The 7,339-nt window shown below is 39.2% G+C and overlaps 1 long non-coding RNA gene across 1 annotated transcript; it reads left to right on the top strand.

Moving 5' to 3' along the window:
* Positions 1–2,123: 2,123 nt before the first annotated feature.
* Positions 2,124–6,091, top strand: LOC311297235. The gene is made up of 3 exons (XR_014628781.1): positions 2,124–2,169; positions 4,577–4,811; positions 5,062–6,091. It is a non-coding gene; the product is annotated as an uncharacterized lncRNA (long non-coding RNA).
* The last annotated feature ends 1,248 nt before the right edge of the window (positions 6,092–7,339 follow it).

Here is a 7,339-nt window from a genome sequence, read left to right as displayed (position 1 = left end):
TTTGATTCATGAAATATATTCATATAGTTATTATAGTTTATTAATTGACAAGTGTAACCCGGGTGATCCAGGCTACCAGTAAAAAGAGTTGAAAGATATGTAAAAAGATGGGAAAATGAAGAAAAAGAGAAAAAGAGAGAAAACCGAGTGCTTTAGAAGAGAAAGTGCTTCGTCCAATCATTGATCATGCTGCATTGATTGACACTCCAATGAGCCAATGGTAGCAGCACACTGAGACTGCACCGGCGACACTGCCGCTGTCAGAGACATTGAAGCCCCGTTCCACTACAAGCAAAGTCCTTTTAGGCAAGTCGTGCCACTCGGCCGCCATCTTGGCAACGCCTCCGGGCAGCTATTTCGGACTAACAAGACTAGGCTCCTATCTAAATGAATGGGCAGAGAGTCAGAACTGCACTTTAACTGGTCACCGGGACATAAAAACTGCATGTATAGAAACAGCAGTAAAATATGATAAAAATCGCTGAAAAAGTTTGATGACTTTGCCCCAAAATAAGGTTTAAAATGCCTTTTTCCCCAGAGGTTATACTTTACTACGCATGCGCAAGAGTTTACGACACCAACTTCATTTACGTCTCTATCCAGAATGCCGGTGTTGTGCAACAATCAATGTCAATATTGTTCTCCATTATTTAAATAAGCAGGTTTGCACTTTATCAGTAATAACAATGTATTGTATAGATAAGTTGTTTTAACTATTCATTTACATGAATCGGTTCAAAAGAGTCATTAGTTCGCGAATTGGACGTGTCATACGGTTGTGTGATTATCCCATCAGTTAGGACATGGACATCCCACAAGGTTAGTGTCAACACAGAAAACATTACATCACTGGATAGGTTTTTTCGTTTATTTAGAGAGTAATTTTATGTCAGCTGAATGTGCGGAATGCATTTCAGAGAAGATAAGGCAACGTATTTTAGCACAAATCACACCCAGCGGTAATTCAGGAAAAAAAAAATCTCAGAATGCTTCACATGAAACTTCGGTCTTCCGACCTTTTACCATACTGTTGTTTTATTTTGAATACGCGTGCGGGAGAGAGAGCAAGACAGCGCTTAATTTGGAGACGGTGAAGTCTTGTCTGGCTCTGAGAGAGAGAGAGAGAGAGAGAGAGAGAGAGAGAGAGAGAGAGAGCGCGCGCGCAGCGCGACCGGGGCGCTCTCTCTCTCTCCGCTGTCGCAAAACCTCAACTGTGCGCATGCGCCAGTGGAACCAGACGATAGGCTTAAATGTTTCCTGGCTTGACTTTTAAAAGCAGATGATTGGCTTACCAGCGGGAGGGGCGGGACATGTGCACACAACCGCCATCTTTGCCGTTACGGGTTTTCCTTATATAGTTGTATTGAGGATTGAGGAAGTGGCATGTCTCATAATAAATAGTCTCTGCTACAAGCGACAAAGCAAACACGATACCATTCATTTCAATGGGGAGCGGGCGATTCCCGGCGACATGCGCGACAGTGACCGTTGGCGACTGGATGGGGTGTTTCCAGCGATGCGACAAAGTTGAGATCTGTTCAACTTTATGCAAATGAAGAGCGACTTTCGGGAGCGACAACCAATAGGAGTGAAGTCAGTGTCAACAAATTATCTAATTTATTGTCAATTAGGCTATACTTTTTTTTTTCGCACTAGATAACTTCTTTGAAAAATCTGCTTGAATAAAACATATTCATGTTTTTTACTTATTTTCCAATGTTTACTTTATTGCTTCCTTATTGTAAAAGAGTCATTTTCTGTAGTTAGAAAATAATAAAAGCTGATCAAAATAGAGTTGGTTGTTTTCTTGATTTTCAGGTGGTTTAAAATGCCATTAAAACTGCTGTAGTAAGTTGCAAGTGTGTTCAAATATAATGTATTGGTAGTGTTGAGAGGTTTTTTCCAGAACTGTTCCAGCATGTGTATGTTTTATTTTTGAGCTGGTAAAAATGATTCTGAAACAATTACTTGCTTTAAACAATTGAATGTCTATCTTATTTTACTTAATGTATACCATATTTATTTTGTTGTGCAAGACAGGGGGAAATATACATTGTTGTTTATAAATATTAATAGGAGTTCGTTCTGTGAGTGACGTCATTTGTATTTGGACCGGTCGTGCACGCGCTCAGTCAGAACAGCCCGTGACTGGAGAAAGTCAAAAGTCAGGTAGGTCGCTCTGCATTAAAGAGTGAAAATATGCTGTATTAAGTCAAGTTTTGAGTTTATATTAATTATGGAAGTGCCAAAAAACCGCAACAAGTTGATGTATGCGTTTTCCTACCAAAAGTTCGATGTATGTTTGGAGTTTTATTAACGCGCGTGTATGTTTTATGTTTTATGTTGCTTCCTTCGCGCCAAATTAGCGCGCGTTTTTCCCTGTTAATAAATGTATCCACATATAATTTTTGTGGATTGAGTCTGTTGAAATGTCCTTTAGTGTACTAAATGTGTGTAGCTCTCATATCGATTTTAAAATGTAAGTTTATATCAATGTATTACTGTTAGGGAGGACGGTAATTAACATGTCTTTTCTCATGCATCCTTCAGCTGAAAGACAGTGGGTGCTTCTCAATTCTTATTTGTGCATCCTCGTTTCCTCTCCTCGCTTCCTTTCCTCGCGTCTCAGCTCCGCCCCCTGTAGGATGCGAGGGAAGGCTGCAAGGAAAAGACGCGAGGACGGAGGGATCGAATGAAAGCTTTTTTATGCATTGGAATACTTGATCACTCCAGCGTCACTTCATCGCGTCATCAGCAGCGCTGAGAGCATCTGCCCTTATGTTGTTGAAATTTGTTTATTTAAGAAATTCATAATAAATAATAATAAAGAAAGATACCCTGTTGAAATATGTGAGGTGTGTGGTTTATATAAACTGCAAAAGTAAAGTATAAATCAAAATTATTGTGACCGATGTGAAGGGGGAGGAGAATTTATACGTGCGTCACGTTTTAGTCGATAAAACTCTTCCGCATAGGATGCACCTGTGTATCCTCGCTCATGACTCCTCACGAAGCCTCCTCACTCCTCGATCCTCGACTCCTCGCGGTGCAATTAGAGAATTGAGATGTCCTTCAAGATGGCTGAGCTCGATCGGTTTCCGGGTCATAGGATGGAGGACGGAGGAGAGAGGAGACGAGGAGGGATATTGAGAAGCACCCAGTGAATCTGAAGACGTGTGTGTGTTGATTGTCTGTCCTCTGTCAATAAACTGCAGATGTGGTTCATTAGTGTTGCTAGGTGAAATCTGCTACATTCAACGTTACAAGACAAACAATTTGAACAATTTTGACAAAATTCTGGTGTGTAATTTGATTTGTATAATGAAAGATCAAAGACAAAACATTTAATATCGTAATCAATAGATTCTCTTGTTTAATCCTATTGAACGATGTCCACAGACAAAGTAGATACTATTTTGCATGATTTCATTAAAGTATGATGTATTGCGACATCAGAAACGAAGAAAAACTAAATAATGACTATTGTAACGCTTGACGTAAAGCAAGTCAAATTTGTAGTTTTATTATGTCTCATTCAAACTACAGAAACGCGACCCGTTTTGGCAAATTTGCATAGTGTGGTTATAGCAGATATAGGGCTGCGAAGCGAATGCAGAAGTGCCTTTCACCCTGTTACGACTTGAACCACTGATACGATTTTGGAAACATTATTTAAGGTAAAAAATGTTCCTTAGTGTTGCTTTAAGGCGGAAGAGACGATCATGTGCGCTCCACACTGCTGCTTCTCTTGCCAGAGCGATCTCACGCCACCGTGCCAAAACGCTATTTGTTTTTGAATTTCATAAGAAAATGGATGGAATTTGAAATCTGAGACTTTGTTTCATATCAATAGTAACAAAGCACAAAGATTATTGCGATTTATTTGGATGGGATGATTAGCCTAATCGATTCTTGGGATTTAAGAATCGATATCGGTTCGTAAAAATGAGTTTTTCTCGATTAAAATCAAGAAATCAATATTTTTTACCCAGCCCTAATATGTACTGACAATAAAGAGTAGTTTAAAACCACAATTAACGGTCTAGTTAAAAAAATCTGCCTTTAAACTTAAAATAAATAAAGATTTGACATTTATCGTGATAATTATCGATATCGACTGATACAAAACAATTATAATGCTGTTTGTTCTGTCCATGTTGCCCAGCCCTAAGCAGTTGTCATTCAAATTTTAACTATTAACTAGAGGATTACTTAACTTAACTTTGGTACATCTCCTTTACCTTTACATTACCTTTTGGACAGATCTCACTTGTTTTCCATTATTAAATCAGGGTTCACTTCAATATTCACATTTACCCTCCTTGAACTCATTCTAACAACTTAATATGTTTCAGACCAGATGGAGGTGAAAGAGCAAAGACAAGAACTGAAGTTAAAGGTGATGATGCTGTAGTTTGTTTCAGCCTGTTGACACCAATAAAATGAGCTTAATGTGCCAATTTACAGAAGATCTCAGACATCACCATAATGAATGAGCTGAAAACAGGGCACTTTTGAAACAAAGAGGCTTTTCAGCAGCAGTTTAACATGATGACTCTGTACTTTTTAAATGCAGATTGGATAAAAACACAGTGATCACAGTTCACACCTGCAGTGAAGCCCCTCCCACAACAATTCACCAATAAATACTGGGAATATTCCCATCATCCTACAAGAGAAGGACAAACTCCAGGAGTAGCAGCTGAAATCTGTGTGACTGTTAAAGATGGAGTTTATTAAAGAGGAGATTGAAGACATGAGGGATCCAGAACCATCCAGAATAAAACATGAAGATACTGAGGAACAAATAGGTTGGTGTCCATTCTTGATTCTTCATTGTTGACTGCTTTGGTAGATGTGAATTAATAAGCAGTATATGGATGATAAATGATGAAGAAATACATCCAAATGATCACAACCTTGTATATAGCAGTTGTCAAACATACTTAAATATATTAACAAATGAATGATAGAACAGTGAAAGATCTGATCTCGGTTGCTTTCTGCTATTAAATCAGGGTTCACTTGAACTGATTCTAACTATATTTCTGTGTATTTTAGACCAGGTGAGAGTGAAAGAGCAAAGACAAGAACTGAATGAAGTGGAGGAGGAACATCGTAACTTTACAATTCAAAGAACAAAAGCCAAAAAGACGCACACCTGCACTCAGTGTGGAAAGAGTTTCACACAGAAAGGACACCTTAAGACACACATGAGAATTCACACTGGAGAGAAACCGTATACATGCACTCAGTGTGGAGAGAGTTTCATATCTTCATACCTACTCAAGTATCATCTGCACATTCACTCTGGAGAAAAACCATTTAACTGTGATCAGTGTGGTAAAGATTTTATTTTATCATCAAATCTAAAAAATCACCTAAAAGTTCATTCAGGTAAGAGGCCTTATGTGTGTTCTCTCTGTGGAAAGAGTTTTTCAAGGCCGGACAGTTTTAAACGGCACCAGAAAACACACAATGAAGTGAAAGATCATGTGTGTTGTGACTGTGGGAAGAGCTTTACTACAGCTGCGCATCTGAAACAGCACCAAAGAATTCATACTGGAGAAAAACCTTACAAGTGCTCATATTGTGACAAGAGTTTCACTCTGTCTGGAAACCTGAAAGCACACGAGCGAGTTCATACTGGAGAGAAGCCGTACGACTGTACTCAGTGTGAGAAGAGTTTCACCCAATCAGGTAATCTAGTGAATCATATTAGAAAGCATTGTTCTGTGTCACAGCGAGCAAATGTTTTTTTTTAGATTCGCATAAAGTAAATGTGTAGTTAGTTTACTAATAAACTAGTGTTTATGTGAAATGCCACATTTGTGTTGTGTTGTATGTTAGAGAACAATAAAGAAAATTATTTTGATTGAATGCTCAAAATGAAAAGACACTGGAAACAAATGTAGAAAAACAACCATCAGTTATTTGTTAATATTTGGGGGAAAAAATCATGAAAAATGTATTATGTTTTTTAGTTTTTTTTAATTTTGTTTGTTTAGTTAAATAAAGCCTGTTATTACATAAACAGATGTATATAATAACGAACATCTGTACAATAACAAATAAAATGACCATTTCACTGACAATGTGTGATTTTTGTGAGTAACAGGTTTCTACAGATCCAATAATTAAAAACAGATTCAGATAAAGCAAACCTATAGTGAAATAAACTTTAATTCTTTAAAGTTTTCCTGTAGCTCAAACAGTAGAGCGCTGGCACTTGTAACGCCAAGGTCATCATGGGTTTGATTCCCAGGGAAAGCAAGAACTGATAATAATGTAAATGTGTATGTAACTGTGCGTTCACACCACCGCCGGCGAGAGCGTCAGAGTGGCCGGAAGTCATTCATTTTCAATGAGAGCCGGCTGCGAGCTCCGGCGAGGGCGGCGCGGCGCGTCTTGGACGGTGAAAGCGGCGAAGAGAGTTGAAATCAGGTAAACTTTATGGTAGCCTAATAAGTTGATAAAATGCGGTTCGGCGGCAACTAATCATCATGTAGAAGTCCTCCGCCTGAGAGGATTCCAGACGCAATCCAGTAAACATAGGTCTACTTCGATCTACGTCAGAGCATCAGAGCGTCCCCGAATCTTTCTCCGGCGTCGTTGACAGGGCGGCGAGAGAGAATTTTGCCGCTCTCACCGGCGACGGTGTGAACGTACAGTTACGGTGCGTGTCCACTACAGCGGCAAAACTCCGCTCAGTGCCGCTGGCAACGCTGTAACGTCTCCGCTTTGGGGTGTGTCTGTTGCGAGTATGTTTAATCTAAGTTTTTTTAAACACACGGACAGTATAATCAAGCGATGCACGCGATTAAATTTAGAAATAGATAAGCTTTGTTTCCAAATGCACCAAGCAAAGATATCCTTTCAGTTTTATAAACTTTTATAAACCCAGCCAATATAAATCACAATGAACACATCCAAATTAAAATATTTAACATATATAACAACTGCAAAGCGTCTAATTTGTAAACAAAATGATTTACGCACTAAATCCAGCATAAACTCCGGCACAATTTGCATATTTTTAAACTCTCAAAACAGAAGTCATATCCCGAACCTCACAGCAATTGGCTGCCGACCGCGTTTTTCGCTTGATATTTGCATAAAGTCGAGAACTGCCCAACCTTTTGACGCTCTCGGTCGCTCTCAACGCTTTCTACGCTTTCTCCGGTCCGCTGTCAATCCCAAAATGCACTGCGTGAGCGTGAAGCTCGACTTCCATAGGAATGAATTGAAAACGCTCGCTCTGCTCCGCTCGCACCGTGCCAGTGGACACGCACCGTAAGTCGCTTTGGATAAAAGCGTCTGCCAAATGCATAAATGTAAA

This window comes from Rutilus rutilus (genome assembly GCF_951802725.1).
Source record: "Rutilus rutilus genome assembly, chromosome: 9".
Lineage (NCBI taxonomy): Eukaryota > Metazoa > Chordata > Actinopteri > Cypriniformes > Leuciscidae > Rutilus > Rutilus rutilus.
The sequence above is the reverse complement of the archived record's forward strand: the minus strand, read 5'-3'. Positions and strand labels throughout refer to the sequence as shown.